This window comes from Plecotus auritus (genome assembly GCF_963455305.1).
Source record: "Plecotus auritus genome assembly, chromosome: 3".
Taxonomy (NCBI): Eukaryota; Metazoa; Chordata; class Mammalia; order Chiroptera; family Vespertilionidae; genus Plecotus; species Plecotus auritus.
The window spans coordinates 111143382-111169743 of NC_137772.1; the positions used below are offsets into that span (position 1 = coordinate 111143382).

The 26362-nt window shown below is 39.9% G+C and overlaps 1 protein-coding gene across 9 annotated transcripts in view; it reads left to right on the top strand.

The window, feature by feature from the left end:
- The first annotated feature begins 12830 nt into the window (after window positions 1-12830).
- Window positions 12831-26362, top strand: part of FAM168B (family with sequence similarity 168 member B) — a 416235-nt gene continuing 402703 nt past the window's right edge. For 2 of the 9 annotated variants that reach the window (XM_080661895.1, XM_080661891.1), the window contains exon 1: window positions 12843-13024. The gene's annotated coding sequence lies outside the window, so the exon portion shown is untranslated. Of the gene's footprint in view, window positions 13025-13084; window positions 13362-26362 lie in introns of those variants that run through there. The other 7 variants (XM_080661896.1, XM_080661897.1, XM_080661899.1 and 4 more) reach the window with 7 other exon arrangements.

Here is a 26362-nt window from a genome sequence, read left to right on the forward strand (position 1 = left end):
AAAATAGATGAATATATAGATATATTAAAGAAAGGGGAAATTATAGATTTTTAAATTATTATTCTTTAAATTATTTTTTAAAATTTCATTGAGTATTTTGTTTTTTACTTTTCCTCTTATACACTCATTCTCTTTCTACCTCTTCTATCCTGAATCGTGGCCATTCCCCCATTTATTCAATTCCTTTACCTTACCTTCTGGAAATAAGCTCTGCCTCTTCAGATTCAGCCCCCCCCCTTTTTTCCTGGGTGTTCGTAGTTTGCATTTTTGGGGGGTTGTTTGTTTTGTGGTGTATTCTCCCTATATATGTATATTTTCCCTTTCTTTTTTCTTCTTTTTCTTTTTTCTCTTACCTTTTATCCTTTTCTCAATATCATTTTTGCACTCTTTTCTCTCCACTACTGCTCTTTTCTTTGGTGGTCCACATTCTTTGAGGTTATTGGTATCATGAATAGTGTCATGTTTTGTTCCCTTTGTGTTGTGTCTTGTTCAGTTGTATTTTGTGCCTTTTTGTCATTGTGGTAGAGAGTGAGCCACATAACCACACACCCTGAAAGGAAAATAAATGTGGAGACAAAGAAACAGCCCCCATTAGAAAGAAAAGGAGGAATCACCAGAAAAGGAAGTAAACAAAATGAAGGCAAGCAATATGTCAGAGAAAGAATTCAGAGCCATGGTCATAAGGACACTGAAAAGGATGGAAAACATTCAACAACATGTGTAAGAATCAAGAGGAAATGAAGAAGAACCATGAAGAAATGAAGAATGACATAGCTGCAATAAATAACACAACAGAAAGCATCAACCGTAGATTAGAAGAAGCTGAGGACTGTATCAGCCAGCTAGAAGCCAAGGTAGGAAAAAACACTAAAGCAGGGCAGCAACTGCAAAAAAGAAAAAGAAAAACACTTAAAAAGAAGGGGAACCTAAGGCAGCTTTGGGACAACATGAAACGAAACATAATCTGCATATTAGGGGTGGCAGAAGGAGAGGTAACTGAGCAAGGAATAGAAAACCTGTTTGAAGAAATAATGACAGAAAACTTCCTGATATTGGGGAGAAAAAACTCACACAAGTCCAAGAAGCTCACAGAGTCCCAAACAAGATGAACCCAAAAAGACTGACACCAAGACACATCATAATTAAATGGGCAAACACCAACAAACAAGTAAGAAACTTAAAAGCTGCCAGAGAGAGACATAAAGTTACCTATAAGGAATCTCCCATTAGACTATTAACTGATTTCTCAACAGAAACAAATCAGAAGGAAATGGGATGAAATATACAAAGTGATGAAAAGCAAGGGACTGAATCCAAGAATACTATACCCAGCAAGGCTATCATTCAAAATTGAAGGTGAAATCAGGAGCTTCATAGACAAAAAAAGGGGGGGCTAAGGGGGTAATTACCACCAAGCCAGCAATGCAACAAATGCTAAAGGGACTGCTGTAAAAAGAATAAATAGGAAGGAAAGAAGGAACACAGGCATAAAGAATAAAAATGGTGACAATACCTATCAATAATAACCTTAAATGTAAATGGATTAAATGCTCCAATCAAAAGACATAAGGTAGCCAAATGGATAAGAAAACATGACGCGCCAAAACCGGTTTGGCTCAGTGGATAGAGCATCGGCCTGCGGACTGAAGGGTCCCGGGTTCGATTCCGGTCAAGGGCATGTACATTAGTTGCGGGCACATCCCCAGTGGGAGGTGTGCAGGAGGCAGCTGATCGATGTTTCTCTCTCATCGATGTTTCTAGCTCTCTATCCCTCTTCCTTCCTCTCTGTAAAATATCAATAAAAACAAAAACAAACAAACAAAAAAACAAACAAAAAAAAAAAACAAAAAAAGAAAACATGACGCATATATTTGCTGTCTACAAGAAACCCACCTCAGAACAAAGGAGTCACACAGACTGATAGTGAAATGATGGGGGGAAAAAAAGTTTTTTTTCAGGTGAATGATAATGAGAAAAAAGCAGGGGTAGCAATACTTTTATCTAAGACAAATTAGACCTCAAAGTAAAGGCCATAACAAGAGACAAGAAAAGCCACTTCATGATACTAAAGGTAGGTACTCAAAAAGAGGATCTAACTCTGGTAAACATATATGAACCCAATACAGGAGCACCCAAATACATTAAAAAAAAACAAAAAAACCTTCTGGAAGATACCAAGGGAAAGATCAACAGCAATATAGTCATAGTAGGGGACTTTAATCCCCATTGACACCACTGTTAAGTCCTCTAAACAAAAAATCAGCAAAGAAACAGCAATCCTAAATGACTCAAGATCAGAAGGACTTAATTAATATCGTCAGAAATTTTCACCCCTAAGCCACAGAATATACATTGTTCTCCAGTGTACACTGGACATTTTCAAAGATAGACCACATAATAGGACACAGGCAAAGTCTCTTCAAATTCAAGAAGATAGAAATCATAACAAGCATCTTCTCAGATCACAATGGCATAACATTAGAAATCCACTACAATAAAAACAATGAAAAAAATCAAACACTTGGAGGCTAAATATCTTGCTATTTAACAATGATTGAATTACCAAGGAGATCAAAGAAGAAATAAAAAGCATCCGGGTAACAAACAACAATGAAAACACAACAATATAAAATCTATGGAACACCGTGAAAGCAGACCTGAGAGGGAAATTCATAGGTCTTCAGGCCTATCCCAAAAAATAAGAAAAAAAGGGTAATAAATTATCTAAACCTACAACTCAAAGAATTAGAAAGAGAGCTAGAAGAAAAGCCCAGAGTGAGTAGAAGCAAGGAAATAAAGATCAGAGCAGAAATAAACAACAAAGAGACCAAAAAAAAAAAAAAAATAGAAAAGATCAATAAAAACAAGAGATGGATCTTTGAAAGGATAAACAAGATTGATGAACCTCTTTCAGGCTCACCAAGAAGTAAAGAGAGAGGAACAACAACAACAACAACAACAAAACAAAATCAGAAATGAAAGAGTTGAAGTAAAAACCGACCATATAGAAATACAAAGGATTCCAAAAAAAATACTATGAACAACTCTATTCCAAAAAACTGGACAACCTAGATAAAATGGACATATTCTAGAAAATTACAAGCCTGCAAAACTCGATCAGGAAGAATCAATAAAACTGAATACGCCGATAACTAGAAAAAAATTGAAGCAGTAATCAAAAATCTTCCAGCAAACAAAAGCTCTGATCTGGAAAGCTTTACAGGTGAGTTCTACCAAACCTTCAAAGAAGAACTAAAACCTGTCCTCCTCAGACTATTCCAAAAAAATCCAAGAGAAAGATACACTGTCAAGCTATTTCTATGAAGCCAGCATTACCCTAACTCAAAAACCAGATAAAGACACCACGAAGAAAGAAAACTGCAGGGCAATATCCTTGATGAACAGAGATGCTAAAATCCTCAACAAAATTCTACCAAATTGGATCCGCATTATATTAGATCATATAGCATAACCAAGTGGGATTTATTCCAGGGATGCAAGGATAGTACAATATCTGCAAATCAATACATCACATAACCAAATTGAAAGACAAAAATCACGTAATTGTATCAGTTGATGCAGAAAAAACATTTGACAAAATCCACACCTTTACTGATAAAAAATCTCAGCAAAGTTGGAATAGAGGGATCATACCTCGACATAATAAAAGCCTTATATGACAAACCTACAGCCAACATCATACTTAATGGGGAAAAACTAAATCCATTTCCGCTAAGAACAGGAAAAGGCAGGGATGCCCATGTTCATCACTCCTGTTTGATATAGTACTGGAAGTGCTAGCCATGTCAATCAGACAAGAAGAAGAAATAGTCCCGAGGCCCTCGCTGTGACCCATAGCCGCAGGTCCCTCAGAGCTGGTGGCGAGATGACGGTGCCCCCATGATAAAATAGGGGGCAGGGAGAGACCTCCGAAGCCATTTAAAATAAGTATACCATTTGATTTATTTTACTTTGGAGCTCATTTTCAAGGTATGCCTTTGAGTTCTTTTAGTGTGAGTGTCTTCACGGGGTTGAATCTAAACATGGATGAAGAATTCCCTTTTTTGTCATGCCATCATATGGACCCATTGCAAAACTAGATAAAGGATTCCTTTCCTTGGTTTCCACCATATGGACCAACATGAATTATATGGTGTGTGTGTGTTTGTGGGTTCCCTCTCTGTCTAAAAACATATGGATTGGGGATGAAACTGGATGAGGGTCCAATACCTAAAGTAGAAAGGGTCTTTGAGACCTCAATTGAAATCATGAGACATGTTGGATTAGAGAGGACTTACCCAAAGAACTGCAGGCACTACTAAGAAAATACCCTAGCTAGGGGCTCATGCAGGTACCAATGCATTAGTTTAAGATTGCATTGGGAGGAAAGTCTGTCATTTCAGATTCCACCACTGCCACCAAAGTAATGTCAACAAAAATTTCCAAAGAGAGGTGAACAAAGGAAAAACATGCAGGTGGCATAGGCACCTATTTCAGTTACAGGCTTATTTCTTAACATCTTTCCCCTATTAAATAATAACTTGTAAATTTGAATTTTTAAAAAAAAAGTTTATTGGGCCATATGCTACTAGGAAAAAAAAAGAGCAAAACAGGTTCTGGGATATCAATCTAAACCATCAGCAGCAGGGCTAGAAATTGAAGACAGACATGTCTTCTGTGCTGAGATTGATGGGATTCTTTTATACAGTAAGTTTTGAGATGTAAGTTGTTTTGAAAAAAATGTGCAGTGGCTGTAGATAAGGGGGGATGGGTGGGAAAGTGAAGCAGGACTAATTCTGGGATAGGTATATAGTCAAGGAAAAGTATTTGCTGATTTACATTGATTGAAGGCAACAATCTGGGAAGTTCATGCATAAGCAGAATGCAGTGATGTCTAGTGGCTGGCTATTGTCTCTAGGTAAAAGATAAAAGATAAGGTAGCTGTATGAAAGTTGATTCAAAGTTTCAACAATCATTCAGAAATGTGAGCAGCCTTTTGCTGGTTTCTGATGATGGCTTTTAACTGATTAACTCTCCTTTTCCCTTTTTTTCCCCACCCTCAGGCTTGTTGTTAATTTGATTTAGGACATCTCGGGATTTTTTTTGCTTGTCATTACACCATCACACCTACTCTGGGTTGCATTTTTTTCTGCTGTTTTAACCAAACATAAAAGTGAGTTCCTCACCTCCCTAACCCCACCAAAGCCTGCCTCTACTACAGCTTATGTTGGCAGTACTGCTTCTATTTCATTGAAGTCTAAGAAGAGAATAGAAGACAAAAGTGTGTTCTTGGTGTGTAATCTTGAATCAGAAGTTTCTATCCCAATAGCTTTCTATTGCACTCAACTATCTCAAAATGTCTGGTTAACTTGTTTCTAGAAATATTTGGGATTTATTTTTTTAAATACCTTTCCTTTTACCTTAATATGGTTTTGGAAAAGAAGAGACGTAGTTGTGTATGCTCAATTTTATGTGCTGACTCAAAACAGATTTTTGCACTAAAAGAAAACTTTGCTTTAACCATGATGGTGAACAGAAAACAGTGCTTTTTAAAAATTAAACCCTCAATTTATATATAGAAGGAACTCAAATAAATTGATAATAAAAACACTAAGAACCCAATACAAAAACAGACAGAACATGTGTTATTAAGGTAAAAAACCACTGAAACCTGTACAGAATTTTTGTGAGTTTATTTGAGCCAAACTGTTCACATATGCAGAACCTCAACGAACTGAGATAATGCTCTGGAGAATGGCAGGCTACATTTGTATTTACACATTGCAATCAAAGGAAAGGGATGTAGGTGGGTTACATGAAATCCATTGGTGATAGACTAGGGAGGCAGGAGAAAGCAAATGGGGGGAGGAGGGGAGAAACCCTTGGGATTAGATAAAAAGTAAAATGATGGACACATACTTAGGTGGGTGCAGGAACAATTAACATGATAATGAAGGAATTTGTGATATCTGTCCTGGTGTCCAGCACATTAGGTTGTGCCCCAAGGGGTCCAGAAAAGGGAAGTTACAAGTTACCCAGACATTTCAAAGGGTATGTTATCGTAGATGCAAAAAGACAGATAGGCTTGATTAAGGTAAAGGTTGACCTTGTTAATGAAGATACCGGCCTAGGATGTAACCACCCACCATAACTGCTTTTAGTTAAAGTTTAATTTCAGGCCCTAACTGGTTTGGCTCAGTGGATAGAGCGCCGGCCTGCGGACTGAGGGGTCCCAGGTTCGATTCCGGTCAAGGGCATGTGCCTTGGTTGTGGGCACATCCCTGGTGGGGGTGTGCAGGAGGCAGCTGGAGGCAGCTGATCAATGTTTCTAACTCTATCTCTCTCCCTTCTTCTCTGTAAGAAATCAATAAAATATATTTTAAAAAAAAGTTTAATTTCAGACCATCTTTTGTGGTTACTTTAGGTCTGTGAATTTGCAAGACTGCCATGCATGCCTCCCCTGAGCTTGTCAGGTTAGCATGTTGCCCCTTTCATCCACACAGCCCCCTTTTGGTCATAAATCAATCCAAAGGATGCATTGATGATCAACCTTTTATTTGGATAATGGAGTCCCATGGAGCAAGGAAGGCTCATTCCTAGGATGTCTCAGTGTCAGCATGTCTTGCTGAACAGGGTGGACCACTGGAGATGGGGCAAACCATAACCTTAGATAGCATTTAAGGTCGAATTATTATTATTCAAAAAGGGCAGGTAAATGAGAGGCAGTCAGATCCTATATGTCCTTGTTAAAAAGTATTCTGGATCATTTCTAATTTTTGAGCCACCATGATCCGAGTCTTTTTGCTGTTTGTCAAGTTGTTTTTTTGCATCTAGTATAACATTTATATACCAGGAATAAAAGTAACAATAATAAACCAGTAACACGGATTAGAAACAGAAAATGTCTATTATTAAATAAGAAGGATCTGAGGGAAAACAAGTATCTGCTATTATCCAGAAGTCCCAATTTTTCTTCTGAGCAGTTAATTTTATCCATTCCTATATTTAGACAATATTCATCTAAAATACTCATCTAGATTAGATCTAGATATTATTCTACCAGAGGAATTATTAGAGAAGTGTTCTTGGAGAGGTTTGTCCAAGGTAGGTCCTTTATAATAAATATAGCCTAAAAAAATGTACCAAAGCTTATATATTGACAGGAGACCACCATTGTGTGGCCAAAAAACAAAACAAAAACATTAACTTCATTATCATAGGCGATAATCAGAATATCAGTCTATTAGGTGGGAAATTTTTCATGTCTAATAGGGAAAGGGGTCTAGGGAGACAGATATTGTTTCCACTAGAAAACCATAAGGAGGAAAATGACAGTATAAAACTCATTTTTATATACATGCAGTCAATAACAATTAGGCGATATAAGAACAAGGTTTGAGCAGCATTAATTTGTGAGTATACAGGCCTTGTTGATGTCTTGGGATGGCTGTCTACCTCTTCTGTAGTTGGCGGCTTCTCATCCTTGAGATGAAGGCCAGTGTCAGAGACAGGGCAAATGTCCATTTGTGGTTAGGTACCTGATAAGGTAAGGTCCCTTTAACACTGTTGGAGACAGTATTTCATTAATGTATTTCCCAATAGACAAAAATCTCCTGGTTGTCATAGTCTTTGAATCTTTGTCTCCTGGGAGTACTGTGAAATGAATTTTATTAATTTGTTAGTTCCTACAATGCAGAATGTCTGCTTTTTACTTTTCCTTATATTTGGAAACAAAAGATTTAAAAATCAACAGTATTTTAAACAGAGTCATAAGAATAATTATTCTCAATTCATTTAGTCCATAGTTATTTTTGTTTATCCTGATTATTTTCCAGTACTTTTTTTAAAAAAAAACTCAGTTATTCCTTCTATAAATTTTCATCCAGTTCAAAGATATGACGTGCTTAGAAGCCTGCAATTTAGAGTAAATAAGAGTCTTTTTCACAGATTTTTCTAAAGATATAATATACCTAAAAATGCTCAGAGTAAAGCAACGGCTGTCCATGAATGACAAAATTTAAAAGTGGCATGGTAATAGATTTGATAAAAAAACTTTGCTTTTCTATAAAATATAACATTCCAAGACAACAATTTCTTGGTAAATAATAATTCCTGTAAAATGACCTAGAGAACAATATAAAATCTGTATACTTTTAGATTCAATTATAATTTCAGCACATAATGGATAAATAATAGGTAAGATTTTAAAATGAGGCATATGGCTTATTGCAAGCAGTGTATTGAGCATTGAAAATAATTTATAAACTTCCAATATGTGAAACGCAAATACCCAGAGTATCACTGGCAGACCCCCCCCCCCCCCCCCACAGAGAATCATCACTTTTGGCTTGCCTGGTGTCCCTGACTGGACACATGCTATCCCATTGAAAGTTTCCTGTTTGAACTTGGCTCTGAATCTTTGCAAGTCCCTTTCTGAAGCAGACTGAAATTCCTATAACATTCATTTTAACAAAATATGTGTATATAAGTAGAACATAGTTATTAATTTTTATTTGACAAAGCTTCCCATGTAATGTCAAGTATATTAAATCGGCCTAATTTAGTTCAAAAATATTTCTTTTGAGAAGAGAGAATAAATACTTGAGTCATTTCAGGGCCCTTGGAATGTCCCAAAGCTATCTTTCGATTAAAGTCATGAAATTGAACTTGGAAAGACTGTCAAATTTACACAACCCAGAGATTATATCACACATTCTTTGTAATTATTCTAAAGACATCAATTAAGCTTAAACCAGTTTTAATATTAAAAATTTGGTTTGGTCTATAGAATTAATCCCCCCCTCCTTTTTTTCCTCAGGCCAATAAAATATATCCTAGGCTGAAATTTTACCACACATAGTACACAGACACACATAAACATAAACACTATAATATATTTTGAGCTACTAATTTTCCCAGAGAAAATGCAACAATTATTTTCCTCAAAAATGAATTTCCATACTTCATGCATTCTGTTATCACAACCATATAATTTCTCCCAACTTAGTTTGAACTTTTAACTCTTAGAAGCCTCAAATTTTTAGGTGGCAAGTTAAATACTTAGCATTTCTCAGATTAGTAATACTTTCACATTTTTAAGGATATATTTCAAATAAAATACAAGACTTATTTAATTAATAGATTCAAATCTATCCTCTAGATTTTTCATATGAGGCAAACTCATAATATTTCAGTATTCTGTTATTTCAAAATACCTAGATATTTCATAATTTTTATTATTTAATTCAGCAAACTTCAAAGTTTTAAGTTACCAAAGACTTTGGAAAACTATGTTTAGGTATATATAATTTAGACTGAAAAAAAATATTTTTACAATATACTCTTCATTTTGTTATATATATTTTCCCTTAACAACTTTGAGATTTTAAAGCCAATTATTACCTAAAGCATTTTCTTGACCAGTTTTGTAACAGCGATAACTCAGCAGCCTTCAGTGGCTTTAATGTGATAGTACTATTTTTATTTTCCTTTATAAAACAGGAGTGCCCCCCCCACACACTTTCATTGCAATAGGGTACTTCTACAGATCTGTTCCTCCCAGTGTTATGGGGGGAAAATAGAACACTGGGGACTACTTATGGTAATGGGAAATATTAATTATGCTGTAAACCATGATTGCCCTTTTTGTTCAAAGAAAGAACTTACTAACCTGGCTGGGAGTAATATGCTCCCGGGACCTGGGAGTCAACCTTGGAATGCGGGCCGTTCTTATTCAAGAACTGTACATTATTATGGAATCATTAACCTTGTTGCCCAACCCACCTGTATAGCTCACTTCACCATGCCTGTAATCCCTACTTCCCCCTGTAATCTTTGTCCCCATATTCATAAACAAGGAAAGAGCAAACCAAAATCCCTAAAAGATAGAAAGCCAAAATTATGTTGTAGACAAACAGAAATCTCACTAGCTGTTTCTGGTAGTTGAACCCTGAGAGGGAGAGCAAGAAGAGCCCCCAAGATTAAGAATTCTTGGCAGCTGCTGGGACGTTCCTGCAATCTCTCTCATGCTTTCAACCTCACCACACATAACTGGGCTTCCCCAAGCAGGACTTGCCTCTTCTTTAAGCAAATTAAACAACAATAAAGAGACACAAAACATCAACACTTTTATACGGGCACACAGAACACACTAAAAGTTTACACCAGAGAATGTCCAGCATTAAAAACCACCAAAGCAATGTCTCTTGTCCCTGGTTCGGGAACTACCCCTCTCTAGAATTTCAGTATACTCCCAATGGACTATTCTAAAAAATGGGCTGGGGTCTTTTCTAGTTGCCTCTACTTCCCTTTGTCTGGGAGAATCTTCCTAAGACATGTGCCATGGGCCACGTGTCTCCCCACCCCCACATTCTGTTTGCTCTGGGGAAATTCAGTAATGGCCTAGCCACCTACTATTTCTTTTCTATGGAGATAAATCAGAGGCATGCTTCCTATGGGGGAAAAACAACTTCAGAATAGTTCTGAGACAATCTCTAAAATTTTTTATTAATTTCCATCTTAATTGGAAGAATTTTTTCCTATGCTTTTCCTTAGAACCTTCTAATTTCCAAATCAAGATATGCTTCCCATATACTCATTCAGTTTAATTTCAAAGCCGGCATTTTCTAATTTCTGCATGCAAAATGTTAATGTAGGTACCCCCAAAAAAACTGCATTTTGGCCATTTCTCAGTTTATATTTTCTAGTGAAATCTTCCCATTTCTGTAAAGTACTTGCAAGTAAAGGCTTTGTAACAGGAGTATTAAATGAGGGCTGGGGTTTGAGAAGCTTCTGACCTTAGAGGTACAATTTCCCATGTTAATTTTTTTTTTTTTTTTTTTTTGGATATCTGTAATCTGAGCAACCTCTCTAGATATGTTATGTAGTGGGTCAAGTGTAGCCTCAGTTTCTCTCCCGGCTGTCTAAAACCACAGGAAATGTTTGGGGCCAGGCAGACCAAGCCTTATGGTGGCCCCCTTGATGAGCCATTTAATTACAGTTGCATTGGGACTTCCCTATGGGGCTCCTGCATTTCTGACACCTCCACAAAGATTCTTAGTCACCTAAGAACACCCCAGAATCAGACTGGAGGGAGGATGTGCCCCTTTATCTTCGAAGCTGAATGAGTTCAGCTCATTTTTCAGCAAAGGTTATTTTTGCTCAGACTCTCAGCAATTCCAATTGAAAAGCCAAAATCAAAACCAGCCACCCATTTTTTCCTCCAGTCCCACCTTAGCCTGGGTTCTGTCAAACCTTAACCTGGGTTTTGTCAACCCTGGTTCCACCTCAAGGATTTTAAAACACAGCTCAAATAAAGTCAGACCCTCTACCAAAGCAAGGGAAAGTCCTGGATCCAAGAGACAGCTCACCCAAGTTCACCCAATGGGCGGAGAACCGGCGGGCTCAATGGGCCCTTTGCTGGATCCTAGCATCGAGTCCAAGTCCAAGGGATGGTCCTGGGTGAGCTTCTTTGGAATCCTGCCGTGACTACGCCAAGTAATGTTAACGTAAAACCCATAGAAGCCTGTAAAGAATTTTTGTGAGCTTATTTGAGCCAAACTATTGACATATGCTGGGAAGCAGAACCTCAACGAATTGAGATAATGCTCTGGAGAATGGCAGGCTACATCTGTATTTATACATTGCAATCAAAGGAAAGGGATGTAGGTGGGTTACATGAAATCCACTGGTGATAGACTAGAGAGGCAGGAGAAAGCAAATTGCAGGGGGGCCTACGGAAGAAACCCCTGGGACTGAATCAAAAGTAAAATGATGGACACATACTTAGGTGGGTGCAGGAACAATTGACATGATAGTGAAGGAATTTGTGGTATCTGTCCTGGTGCCCAGCACATTAGGTTGTGCCCCAAGGGGTCCAGAAAAAGGGAAGTGACAAGTTACCCAGACATTTCAAAGGGTATTTTATTGTATATGCAAAAAGACAGATAGGCTTGGTTAAGGTAAAGGTAGATCTTGTCAGTGAAGATACCAGGCTAGGAGATGACTACCCATCACAACTGCTCCCAGTCAAAGTTTCAGACCATCCTTTGTGGTTACCTTAGGTCTCTGAGTCCTCAAGACTGCCATGCAGGCCTTCCTTGAGCCTGTCAGGCTAGCATGTGGCCTGCTTCGTCCACAATACCTTGCATTCGCCCACATGGCTCACAGGCCATGTGGAAGCCACACCATAGACTAATAGACCTGCAACTAGCCTGATGCTGCACTAGACCCAACTACACCATGGAAAGAAAACTTTGGATGCTGACTTTGCTTCTAGCTCTGCTGAATCCCCAGCTACACATCTTCCAGGACTGATTTAAGGGAAATGGGACTTTGGAAATCCAGAGATCTAATACCATGCAAATAAAAGTCACTCACCCTCCTATGCGAGTCTCAGAAAATTATTTCCCCCCAGATATCTTAAGGACCCCACACCCAGCAGAGTGGGGAAAGGGATACTCCACTTCCACCAATAAGATATTAAGAAAACGTTACAATTACGTTCCAATATGTTCTTTCCATAATGCATCAGTAAAACAGCAAAAATAGGTTGAGGAAAAACATTCCATATAAGCGTTTACTCGAAAGATCAACAGAGACGACCCCGCTGGCGCCGTGGGCCTCCCTGGCTATCCACCTTCTAAACCCTCTGCACCCTGAAGGGTCGCCACACCACTTGGTTTCTTTCCATCTCTCCATCAGGCACAGGGGGCCCCTCGGACACAGACGGGAGCCTGCACATCACCTCCAGAGCCTGGAAGGTGCAGGCGATGGCCGCGCAGGCGCGCCCCCCCCCCCCGCGACTGCGCGCTTCAGGCGGAAGTGAAGTCGGAAGCCCCGGCTGCGCAGCTTGGGCGGGGAGCGCGGGCTGTGGAGAAGCAGGCTAGGCGGAGGCGGCGGGGTCTGCGGAGACAGAGTTTCGAAGTTCAACCCACGCAACGAAGCAAAGCCTCCGCGCTGTTCGCACCTTGTGGAGCCCCTTCGCCAAGCCGGTCCTCCAGACCCAGGACGTCACCGCAGCGCGGTGAGTGGGGGTGAGCTGTCTGGCCGGAAGTGCGGTTCTTTTGCAGCCACCCTGGGGCGGCACCAAGGTCGAGTCCGTCACTCAGGCCCTTCCGTGCCCTGGAAGGGATCCGCCGCACTTTGTTCCGCAGGGCCGGGCTGGGCGGTGTTAGGTACGGGGTCCTGGGACACAGAGCCTGGTAGGCGGAGAGGGGCGCGGGCAGGTGTGGTGTGGGCTTCGAGGGCTGCTACCTAGGTGAAGTCTTTACACAAAAATGTTCTCTGGGTTCTTTAAAGTCTGTGTTAGATCAGATCAGGAAATTGGAAGAAAAATGGAGAAGCAGCGGGTTTTTGTTTCTGTAAGTTAGGTTTGGGTTCTTATGATTTTGATAATTTCATATATGTAATCGATTCACTTTGTCTATCCACGAAGTAATTATTCTATTTGCCTGGCAGAAGCTTAGTGTTCGCCCTCCCGCTTGAAAGGCAGTTTTCGTCAGAAAGGACATTTTGTGGCCCAGTCTGGCTTAACTTTGAAAAAGGTGGAGTTTTACAAACTGTCTACAAACAGGCTATTTCTCCTTTATAGTGTATATAAGTGTGTACGTAATGGATTGTATAATGTTTATAAAAATATTTTGGAGTGTTTTGGCATGCAAGAAATTTTTTCAGATGGAAAGGTTTGTCTGGTTCCCACTCCTTAAATTTTCAAGTCATCCTTGTGTTTGTAATTTCAGGTTACTTTCCCAAATATTTTATGAAACACTAGGTTAATAACTTTTGTTTTCGGCAATAATAGGAGCACATTATTAAACGTTGGTAAGTATAAATGTAGTGGATTATTTTTGCATTTTAAGCCAAGAATTGAACAAGTCAAAGCTATTTTTTTTTCTAATGTTTAAGCTACTGTGGTTCACATTGTGAAGATTTTGTTTTAAGTTATGTCGCTTACAACTAGTGTTTGCATACCTTACTTATGGTTAGCCCTTTTGTGAAACTAAGGTCTGGTAGAGGTCCCTGAGGGATTTAAGAGTTGGAGACAGCCTGCTTCCTTGAGTTAGGTTGGGTGTTTTTGGTGCAGTAGTTACTAGAAGTGCCCAGCACATAGCGCCCCCTCTTCCTGCCTCCTGCTCTTCATAATAGTGGAAGGATTGGCTGTGTGTGTAGGGCAAGTGCCTGAAACTCATGAGACAGGAGGAAGCACCATCTGCTGCAGTTGCTACCCCTGCCCTCCTATCAGGCTCTCCTGTATTTGTTAGGATTTTCAGTTATTCTGCTCTACAACTGCTTTTCAACTCATTTCTGTTTTAAAGTTAGACAGAATTGTAATGCCAGAATTATTTGAATTTTCAAACATTGGGACAATGAGTATTGTAATGACACAGAACTAGAGGATTAGAATTGAAAAAAAAAAACACTTAAGTGCCCTTAAAAATATGATTTTAACTTTTTATTGGTTGTGTAGTTTAAAGGGAAATTTTTGTGTACCAAACTTGTCTTATATGAATAGCTTCTTTTCCGGGATCAGTTGAGAACAATTTAAAAGGCAGTACATTTTTTCCACTCTATATCATTGAAATCTCTCCAGTTGTTCTATGTAGAAATACATAAATTTCTCCCAATAGATTGCAAACCTTGGTAGGGAAGGTAAAATTTGTGGAAGTTGAGAACTTTCTCCTATTACACACTCTTGATGATATACATCACCGAGAATTTCCGATATTGATTGTATCTTGTATATTGGTGTGTCAGAAAGAATTTAAGCCCCTTGATATTAGTTTTGCTGATATGAAATACTAAGGTATAAGGCCTTTCAAATTTTATAATTACTATTTTGTGGGGGAACTTTATTTAGGTCATAGCATGTTTTGAAACTAGAGAAAGTCCAGTTGTGGGGTTTAAATATACTTTTCCTCTGGTTATTGGATTTTCAAATCAAGGAGTTTGATGCCAGCTCTTTTAAAGATAAATCTGAAATTTTTCTTCTGATGCAGGTGTCAAATCACTCAGGAATTCTGACAGTTGAGTCATTCCAAATTGGAAATATATATATATATATGAGACCCTCTAGATCTAGCCTAGGAATTGGGATTCTTGGTCAATACCAATCAAATCGGACTGGGAAATTGTGAGTTTCTGAGTGGCCAGTGGCACTAGAATCCTAGGCAGAGTAGTGACGGTGTGTGTTTTTTTCTTATATTTCCATTATGCAAATTTAAAAAGTATAACAACAATACCAATATACAGCCATGTACCCAACATCTTGATGGGACAATTATTAGCATTTTGTTATAGTTTCCCTTTTACTGAGAATATTTTTCATTACTATAGACATCATGTCATTTTTAGTCTTATGTGTGTTAGTATATATTTCTTAAAAAAAGACCTTTCTTAACCAAAATACTATTATTACACTTAACAAAATTAGTAATTGTTTAATGTCATTTGATACCAGTCCATATTCAGTTGTGTCCCAAAATCTTTAAAATACCATTTTTACAATATTTTCAATCTAAATCAGAATACAAACAAAATCGACCAATGGTCTTTATGTCTAAATTCATTTTAATCTAGAACTGCCCTTCCCACCCCTCCATCTTTTTTCAGACCATTGACTTACTGAAGAAACTGGGTCATTTGTCCTCTAGAAAGCTCCACCTTTTGGGTTTGTCTGATTGCTTCATGGTATTGTTAGGCATATTCCTCCAACTCCTGTCTTTTCCTATAAACCAGAAGTTATGTAATGGCTCCATTAGATTCAGATTTTAGTGTTTTTGTAGCAGTATATCTTAGATAATGCAGAGTAATGTCATAACATGAGGATGCACGTAACATTAACTACTTTGACTTTTAGTCATGTTAAGATTGGTCAGTGGATTCAGCTTTCATATTCACTAAGCAGTAAATAGATGTATTTCATCAATTCTTAATTAAATTTTAAAATGTCTTAATATCATATTTATTGCTATGAAAAGTCCTGTATTTACTATTGGATAGTTCTTTTGTTCAAGCACATTCCGAAGATATTTATGAGGCACCTCTGTATCAAGCATTGTGCAGGAAGACAGTGCTGAAGAAGGTATTTTCCCTGCTCTTGAGGCATACAATATTGAGAGGAAATCTCTCTTTATTTATTTATTTATTATTTTTAATTGAGAGAGAGAGAGAAAGATCAAGGTCAGGTGACTGCTGAACATGGCCTGTCCTGGGTTTCAAACCTGCAAACTAGGTATGTGCCCTGAATGAGAATTGAACCTGAAATCAGACAACACTCCAACCCAGGGGTCCTCAAACGTTTTAAACAGGGGGCCAGTTCACTGTACCTCAGACCGTTGGAGGGCCGGACTATAGTTTAAAAAAAAAAAACTATGAACAAATTCCTATGCACACTGCACATATCTTACTCTGAAGTAAAAAAACAAAATGGGAACAAATACAATATTTAAAATGAAGAAAAAATAAAGTTAAATCAACAAAGTTACCAGTATTTCAATGGGAACTATGGGCCTGCTTTTGGCTAATGAGATGGTCAATGTCCGGTTCCATATTTGTCACTGCTAGTCGTAACAAGTGATGCAAGTGTGCATCAGTTAGTATAGGTCTGGTTGGAGATTTCAGATGTTTCATTCTGGAAGAAGTCTGTTCACAGACATAAGTGCTGCCAAAGATGGTTGCCATTTTGAGTGCATGGTTCCTGAGATTAGGATGTGTCGCAGAGGGGAGCGATGCATAGAAATTAGGAAGGCTGCTTGACTTGAATGCGTCTTTCAGAGAGTCACAATTCTGCAGTTCAGCCAGTTCCATTTGGTAAATTGTATCCACATTTTCGATGTCAATAGAAAATGGGTTACGGAAAAGCTGTATGTCCTGTTCATGGAGATGAAGCTCTTTAAATCTAAATTGGAACTCCTTTTGCAACTTTTCCAGTGAATCCACACATGTTTTGTTTGGGAATGCAACCAATGGTTTTTCTGCTAACAGATTTTGAGTTGTGGGGAGATGGCAGAAATTTTCCTCCTTCACTTGTTTGATGAGGAGGCCTAATTTTACTTCAAATGCTTTCACATGTGATTGCATATCACAGATGAGCTTCCCCTTTCCTTGAGGTTGCACATTGAAACTGTTGAGTAGCTGTGTTTCATCTGTCAGAAAGGCAAGGTGCCATTTCCATTCTGCATCATTGAGCTCTGGTACTTCTTTGTTTTTTTTATTTATTTTATTTTATTTTATTTTATTTTATTTTATTTTATTTTATTTATTTATTTATTTATTTATTTTAATTTTTATTTTTTTAATAAATCTTTATTCAGATTATTACAATTGTTTCTCCTTTTTCCCCCCAATAGCTCCCCTCCACCCAGTTCCCACCCCACCTTCTGCCCTTACCTCCTCCCCACTGTCCTCATCCATAGGTGTATGATTTTTGTCCAGTCTCTTCCTGAACCCCTCATACCCCTTTCCCCCTGAGAATTATCAGTCCACTCCCTTTCTATGCCCCTGATTTTATTATATTCACCAGATTATTCTGTTCCTCAGGTTTTTAATTCACTTGATTTTTAGGTTCACTTGTTGATAGATATGTATTTGTTGTTCATAATTTTTATCTTTACTTTTTTCTTCTTCCTCTTCTTTAAGAATACCTTTCAGCATTTCATATAATACTGGTTTGGTGGTGATGAACTCCTTTAGCTTTTTCTTATCTGTGAAGCTCTTTATCTTACCTTCCATTCTGAATAATAGCTTTGCTGGGTAGAGTAATCTTGGTTGTAGGTTCTTGCTATTCATCACATTGAAAATTTCTTGCCACTCCCGTCTGGCCTGCATAGTTTCTGTTGAGAAATCAGCTGACAGTCGTATGGGTGCTCCCTTGTAGGTAATTAGGTGTTTTTCTCTTGCTGCTTTTAAGATTCTCTCTTTGTCTTTTGCTCTTGGCATTTTAATTATGATGTGTCTTGGTGTGGTCCTCTTTGGATTCCTTTTGTTTGGGGTTCTGTGTGCTTCCTGGACTTGTAAGTCTATTTCTTTCACCAGGTGGGGGAAGTTTTTGGTCATTATTTCTTCAAATAGGTTTTCAGTATCTTGCTCTCTCTCTACTTCTGACACCCCCATAATTCTGATGTTGGTACAGTTGAAGTTGTCCCAGAGTCTTCTTACACTCTCTTCAACTTTTTGGATTTTTTTTTTGCTTTTTGCTTTTTCGGTTGAGTGTTTTTTGCTTCTTTGTATTTCAATTCTTTGACTTGATTCTTGTGTACCTCTAGTCTGTTTTTGGGTCTCTGTATAATATTTTTTATTTCAGTCAGTGTATGTTTAATTTCTAGTTGGTCCTTTTTCATATCTTCAAGGGTCTCGTTATATTTATCGGCCTTTTGTAGGATATTCTTGAAAAGCCTTATAACCGTGGTTTTGAATTCTATATCCAGTCGTTTGTTTTCCTCCATTTCTTTCGTTTGTGATCTGTTTCTTTGAAGCCGCATTTTCACTGCTTCCCTGAGTTGGTAGGGTAGATTTGTGTGCTAGGTTTCCTATATGGCCCAGTGGGTCAGCCTCCTCAGTTAACCTGAGGTGGACACTCTTGGTGCACCCCTTTGTGGACTGTGTGTACAGCCTTGTTGTAATTAAGTCTTGATTGTTGTTGGTATCACTGGGAGGAATTGACCCCCAGGCCAGTTGGCTGTAAGGATCAGCTGTGTCTATGCTGGGAGAAGTTCGGTGCTGGAGACAGCCTTATAGGATTAGACTTGCCAAATTGCAATAGCCTCTGTGCTCAGCTTGGATGGGGTGGAGTCTCAGGGCGGAGCAGACAGTCTTGGCTTCCCGTCAGCCTTGCCCTTGCGCGCACGTGCACGCCTTCAGACCTCTAACTTCCCCGGCTCCCGAGTCTCCGCCCGAGAGTCCAGACTCCCCCCACAAGAGCGTGGGTCCCCAGGGGCTCGCCTGGAACTGCGGTCCAGTGTAGTCAGGACTGGGGCTCAGTGCAGTCAGGAGCCTCCGACTCTCTTCCACTAGGGAAAGCCTGTGGTAACCTCCGCAGCCTTTGTGCGCACTGGCATGCACGCGCCTTCATACCTCTGCCTTCCCCAGCTCCCGAATCTCCGCCCGAGAGTCCAGACTCCCCCCGTAAGAGCGTGGGTCCCCAGGGGCTCACGAGGAACTGGGGTTCAGTGCAGTCAGGACTGGGATTCAGTGCGGTCGGGGGCTTCCTTCCCCCTTCCACCAGAGAAAGTCAGCCAGGCTCTCAGCCGCCCTTCCTCTCTGCGTGCACAAAGACCCTTTGCCGTACCTCCAATTCTCTGAGCTTTTTTCTTTCCTTCTAGTTGTAGAATTTTCACTCAGCCAGCTTTCCTGTGGTTCTGGATGGTGTCCGTTCTGTCTTTTAGTTGTAGTTTTGAAATTGTTGTGCGAGGCAGCAGTTTAGGTGCTTCCTATGCCGCCATCTTGGTTTCTCACTTCTTTGTTTTTTGAAAGCAGAAAAGCTGTAATCTGTGGAAGTAAGTCATAGAAATGTTTCAAATCTCTCCCTGGACTCAGCCAATGGACTTCTGTGTGGCACAGAACATCTTCATAGGCAACATCTAGCTCAGATAGAAATTCCTGAAATTGTCCGTGGCTTAGTGCATTAGTTCTAATGAAGTTAACACAAGATACCACAATTTTCATAAGAGTCCCACTTCAGTGATTTACTACACAGCGCTTGTTGGTGGATGAGGCAGTGTATGGCTATTGGATGAGAATAGTTATGTTTGTCCATCTCTTGGTTAATGCGAGCAATTACTCCTTTCTTAGACCCCACCATGCTAGGAGCACCATCAGTTGTCACACTGGCTAGTTTAGCCCAGTCCAGCTCCAAACCATTCACAGTTTGGCAAACCTTTTCATAGATATCCTCTCCTGTAGTTGTTCCTTTGATGCTTTGCAGTGCAGCAAGCTCTTCTGTGACTTCGAAATAGTCATTCGTCCCACGAATAAAAGTTAGAAGTTCTGCAGAATCACGAACATCATTACTTTTGTCAAGTGCCAAGGAAAAATAGGAAAGTTTTTTTGCAAATGCTGATGCAAATAGGAGTTTTGCAAATGCTGATGCAAATTGTCTCCCATTTCTTCAATCCTTCGTGTAATTGTAGGTCCTGAAAGACTCACTGTACTAAATAAATCGGCCTTCTCTGGACACATCTCTTTGGCAACAGAAAGAAGGTATTCTTTAACAAATTCTCCCTCCAGGAATGGTCTGCCAGTGCACGCTATTAGCTTGGCAACTTGAAAACTTGCTCACAGTGATGAAATATTTAGCTGCTTCTGTTTCATAAAAGTATTTTGCTGAGTTGTCAATGTATTTTTCAGTTTTAATATTTTATCTTTTCTCACTTCTCCAACCAAACAGTCATATTTATCTTTATGTTGAGTTTGATAGTGTTGACGCAAATTGCATTCTTTGAACACAGACACTATATTCTGGCATATCAAACACACAGCTCTTTCCTTGTACTGCATGAAAAAGTAATCATAAGTCCACTGTTCTTTGACTATCCTACACTCAGAGTCAATTTTTCTCTTTCTTGATATCATTGTTTCCTACGGATTCCAAATTGCTATTAGTAAAATACCAATATATATATACAGCACTACAAAAACAATATACCAGCAATAACTTTGCCCACACAGAGACATATAGACTTCACTTCCCATCAATGCAGTCTGATCAGTGCCCATTAATGCAGTCTGATCAGTGTCCATCAATGCAGCCTTGCCAGTCCACATCATTTCAGCCTCACCAGTGCCCATATTGGTGGAACTCGGCTTTTACCTCAGGCTCACACTGGTGTGGTGCGGGCCCGGCACGATTACAGAGCCGGTTCCTCCACCACCTTTCCAGTTCACACTACCCTGTGCAAACCGCACTGCGATCTGTGAACTCGCACAGGAATCTGATGGCATGGGTGAGAAGACCCATGCAATCAGATTCCACTGCAGGAAAAAAGAAGGCACGTATGCCTTTTTTTTTTCCGAATCTAATGTGAGTTCAGCATACAAGCATATGGCTGAACTCGCACTGCTCAGAGATCGCAACAGTGTGAACCGGGGCTTACACAGCACACAACATACAACATCGTACACAACTGAATAGCAATCAAAATATAAATGCACTTACTGTCAATTAAATTGGGTTTCTTAGTCCTCGATGTCTGCAGAGCCGGATTAAGTTCCCATGTGGCCCTAGGCAGATTACCAGTTTGGGGCCCCATGCGATAACACTGAGCACTGACCATTTGCATTAACCCTGACTGCTGACCATTTGCGATAACACTGACCACTGACAATTTGCATTAATATTGAGTGCTGACCATTTGCATTAACACTGAGCACTTACAATTATCATTACCACTGAGCACTGACTATTTGCATTACCTCTGAGTAGTGCTGACTGTTTGCATTACCTCTGAGCACTGACAATTTGCATTAGCACTGAGCGCTATTTGCGTTATCACTGTGATGCAACCCCCCTAGAAACCACCCCCAACCAACTAACCAACTTTAAAAAAAAGGCTCTCCTAACTTCAAAAAAAAAAAGGCCCCCCTTAACCGCAAAAAAAAAAAAGGCCCTATTAACTGGAGAATAAAAAAAAAAAGACCTCCTAACTTCACAACAAAATAAATCCTAACTTGTTCTTACCTCGGTCCTGGGGCAGCAGCAGGCTCTGCACAGGCAAGCTCGTGACTCGTCTGATCACACCCGGGCTGAGAGGAGGAGTCGAGAGACAGAGAGAAGGAGGGGAGTCGGAGAGTGCAGCGCACATTCCACACATGCGCACTGCGGGCCCGGGACGAGTTGACTGCTAAGCAGGATAGGCAGCGGCGGCAAAAACACCCAGCGGGCTGGATAAATGTCCTCGGCGGGCCGCATGTGGCCCGCGGGCCGTAGTTTGAGGACCCCTGCTCCAACCAATTGAGCCACACTGGAGAGGGAGGGAAACTCTTATTTGAACAAGTACCTTAAGGAGCTGTTTGATATTTACTCATAGACCTTTTCTTTGTATTACCCTGTGGAAGCCATTTGTTGAATTGGAGAGGGAATTGCAACATTTCTTTCCTCAATTCTGTTACCATGTTTTCTTACCTATAATTTTAATTCATTACAACTCTTTTTTTTTATTATTTAAAGTATTACAAATAGTAGTACCTATGTCTCCTTTTTTTCCACATTGACCTTCCCTCGGCCTCCCCTACCCCCCGGCACATGCCCTCACCCCACCCCCCAAGTGTCTTGCGTCCAATGGTTATGCTTATATGCATGCATACAAGTCCTTCAATTGATCTCTTACCTCCCTCACAACCCACCCCAGCCTTCCCGCTGTAATTTGACAGTCTGTTTCATGCTTCTCTGCCTCTGTATCAATCTTTTTGTTCATCCTAATATATAAAAACCCTGGGTCCATCACGACCAGAGCCTCGAGCAACTTGAAGTCAGTCCTGCAATCAGCACTGGGTTGCCGTGGCGACCCAGCACTAACTGCTACAGCTGCAGGCATGGTGACCCAGCACTGACTGCTGAAGGGGCTGCAAATCAGGCCCAGAGAGAGGCCTGAGGAGAGAAGCAGGGTCTGATCCATAGCCTCTGTTGCAGCTGTTGATCAGCACTTGCCTCTCTCTTTCTCTCCGGAACTGGTCAGCAGCCACGCCTCCATTTCTCTCCAGGCCTCCACTGGGGATGCTGATCAGCCCCGCCTTTCCAATCAGGCCTTGTTGATAGGCCCAGAGACGCTGACTGGCATAGAAACCGACCAATCAGACAAAATCTGGGTCAACTGTGAGGAGCCAAAGGCTGCCTAGGAGGTGGAACTTTTGATGCTGACTGGCATAGAAACTGACCAATCAGAACCAAATTGGCTGGCAGAGGAGGGCAGTTGGGTGCAAGATCAGGCCGGCAGGGGAGCGCATTTGAGGGAAACCAGGCCAGCAGAGGACCAGGCCTGCAGGTGAGGGCATTTGGGGGCCATCAGGCCAGCAGGAGAGGGCAATTGTGGGGTGACCAAGCTTGCAGGCGAGGGCAGTTGGGGGCACCTAGACCAGCAGGGGTGGGCAGTTGGTGACAACCAGGCCAGCACGGGAGGGCAGTTGGGGATGAGATCAGGCTGGCAGGGGAGGGCAGTTGGGGGTGAGATCAGGCTGGCAAGGGAGGGCAGTTGGGGGCAATTGGGCCAGCAGGGGAGCAGTTAAGTGTTAATCAGGCCGGCAGGGAAGCAGATAGGGGTTAATCAGGCTGGCAGGCAGAAGCAGTTAGGGGCAATCAGGCAGGCAGGCAGGTAGGTGAGCAGTTGGGAGCCAGCAGTCCCAGATTGTAAGAGGGATGTCCAACTGCTGGTTTATGCCCGATCCCTGTGGCAGTCAGATATCTCCCGAGGGGTCCCATATTGGAGAGGGTGCAGGCTGGAATGAGGGACACCCCCTCCTCCCCCTCAGTACACGAATTTCGTGCACTGGGCCTCTTGACAAGTTATAATGTTCTTTATGATCCATAAATGAGTGAGATCATGTGGTATTTTTCTTTCACAAACTGGCTTATTTCACTTAGCATAATGCTCTCCAGTTCCATCCATGCTGCTGCAAATGGTAAGAATTCCTTCTTTTTTATAGCAGCATAGTATTCCATTGTGTAGAGGTACCACATTTTTTAATCCACTCATCTGCTGATGGCCACTTAGGCTGTTTCTAAATCTTTGCTATTGTAAATTGTGCTGCTATGAACATAGGGGTGCATATATCCTTTCTGATTGGTGTTTCTGGTTTCTTAGGATATATTCCTAGAAGAGGGAATACTGGGTCAAATGGGAGTTCCATTTTTAGTTTTTTGAGGAAACTCCATACTGTTCTCCACAGTGGCTGCACCAGTCTGCATTCCCACCAGCAGTGCATGAGGGTTCCTTTTTCTCCACATCCTCGCCAGCAGTTGTCTTTGTTGATTTGTTGATGATAGCCATTCTGAGAGGTGTGTGGTGGTACTTTCATTGTTCTTTTGATTTGCATCTCTCCGATGATTAATGACTTTGAGCATGTTTTCATATGTCTCTTAGCTTCCTGAATGTCCTCTTTCAAAAAGTGTCTGTTTAGGTCCTTTACTCATTTTTTGATTGGGTTGTTTATCTTCCTTTTGTTAAGTTGTATGAATTCTCTGTAAATGTTGGATATTAAACCCTTATCGGAGATAACATTGCCAAATATGTTCTCCCATATAATGGGCTTTCTTGTTGTTTTTTTGATGATTTCTTTTGCTGTGAAGAAGCTTTTTATTTTGATATAGTGTCATTTGTTTATTTTCTCCTTAGTCTCTCTTGCCCTACGATCTGTGTCTGTAAAGATATTCCTACAAATATGTCTGCAATTTTGCTGCCTATAGAGTTTTGTAGGATTTTTATGGTTTTTCGTCTTACATTCAAGTCCTTTAGCCATTTTGAGTTTGATTTTGTGTATCGTGTAAGTTGGTGAACTAGTTTCATTTTTTTGCAGTTATCTGACCAAATTTCCCAGCACCATTTATTAAAAGAGACTGTTTTGACTCCATTTTATGCTCTTGCCTCCTTTGTAAAATATTGAGTATAATGGCTTGGGTCGATTTCTGGGTTCTCTATTCTCTTCCATTGGTCTATATGTCTGTTCTTGTGTGAGTACCAGGCAGTTTTGAGAACGCTGTCTTGGTAATATAGCTTGATGTCTGGTATTGTGATCCCTCCAGCTTTGTTTTTCTTTCTCAGGATAGCTTTAGCTATTCGGGGTCTTTTTTTATTCCAGATGAATTTTTGGAGAGTTTGTTCTCGATCTTTGAAATATGCCATTGGTATTTTAATATGTATTGCATTGAATCTATAGATTGCTTTAGGTAGTATCGATATTTTAATGAGGTTGACTCTACCTATCCATGAATATGGTATGTTCTTCCATTTGTTTATTATGTCTTCCTCTATTTCTTTTTTCAATGTCCTGTAGTTTTCCGAGTACAGGTCTTTTACGTCCTTAGTTAAGTTTATTCCTAGGTATCATAATTTTTTTTTGGTGTAATGGTAAATGGGATTGTTTTTTCCATTTCTCTTTCTGTGAACTTATGATTGGTGTATAAAAAGGCCATAGATTTCTGGGTGTTAATTTTGTATCCTCCTACATTCTCAAATTCATTTATTAGGTCTAGTAGTTTTTTGATGGAGTCTTTGGGGTTTTCTATGTATAGTATCATGTCATCTGCGAATAAGGACAGTTTTACTTCTTTTTTTCCAATTTGGATGCCTTTTATTTCTTCTTTTTTGATCGCTATGGCTAGTACTTCTAGTACTAACGTATATAGAACAGGAGTGGTGAAAGTGGACATCCTTGTGTTGTTTCTGTTGTTAGGCGAAATGGGTTTAGTTTTTGCCCATTAAGTATGATGTTGGCTGTAGGTTTGTCATATAGGACTTTTATTATGTTGAGGTATGATCCCTCTATTCCAACTTTGCTAAGAGTTTTTATCAAGAAAGGGTGTTGGATTTTGTCAAATGCTTTTTCTGCATTAATTGATATAATTATGTGAATTTTTTCTCTCAGTTTGTTTATATGATGTTCACATCCCAGAATAAATTCCACTTGGTCATGGTGTATGATCTTTCTAATGTATTGCTGAATCCGATTTGCTAGAATTTTGTTGAGGATTTTTGCATCTATGTTCAGCAAGGATATTGGCCTGTAGTTCTCTTCTTTTTGTGGTGTCTTTATCTGGTTTTAGGATTATGGTAATGCTGGCTTCATAGAAAGAGCTTGGAAATGTGCCTTCCTCTTGAATTTTTTGGAAAAGTCTGTGGAGGATAGGTTTTAGTTCTTTGAATGCTTGGTAGAACTCTCCTGTAAAGCCTTCCGGACCAGGGCTTTTGTTTGCTAGAAGATTTTTGATTGCTGTTTCAATTTCTTCGGTAGTTATCGGCCTATTCAGGTTTTTTTATTCTTCTTGGTTTAATTTTGGGAGCTTGTATTTTTCTAAGAATATGTCCATTTCATCTAGTTTGTCCATTTGTTGGAGTAGTGTTGTTCATAGTATTTTTTCATAATCGTTTGTATTTCTGTGGGATCGGTTGTTACTTCAACTCTTTCATTTTTTCATTTTGTTTATTTGTGTCCTCTCTCTTTGCTTCTTGGTGAGCCTGGCTAGAGGTTCATCAATCTTGTTAATCCTTTCAAAGAACCAGCTCTTGGTTTTGTTGATCTTTTGTATTGTTTTTCTGTGTCTATGTTCTTTTATCTCCTCTCTGATCTTTATTATTTCCTTCCTTCTGCTTATGCTGGGCTTTTCTTCTTGCTCTCCTTTTAACTCTTTGAGTTGTATGGTTAGATAATTTATTAC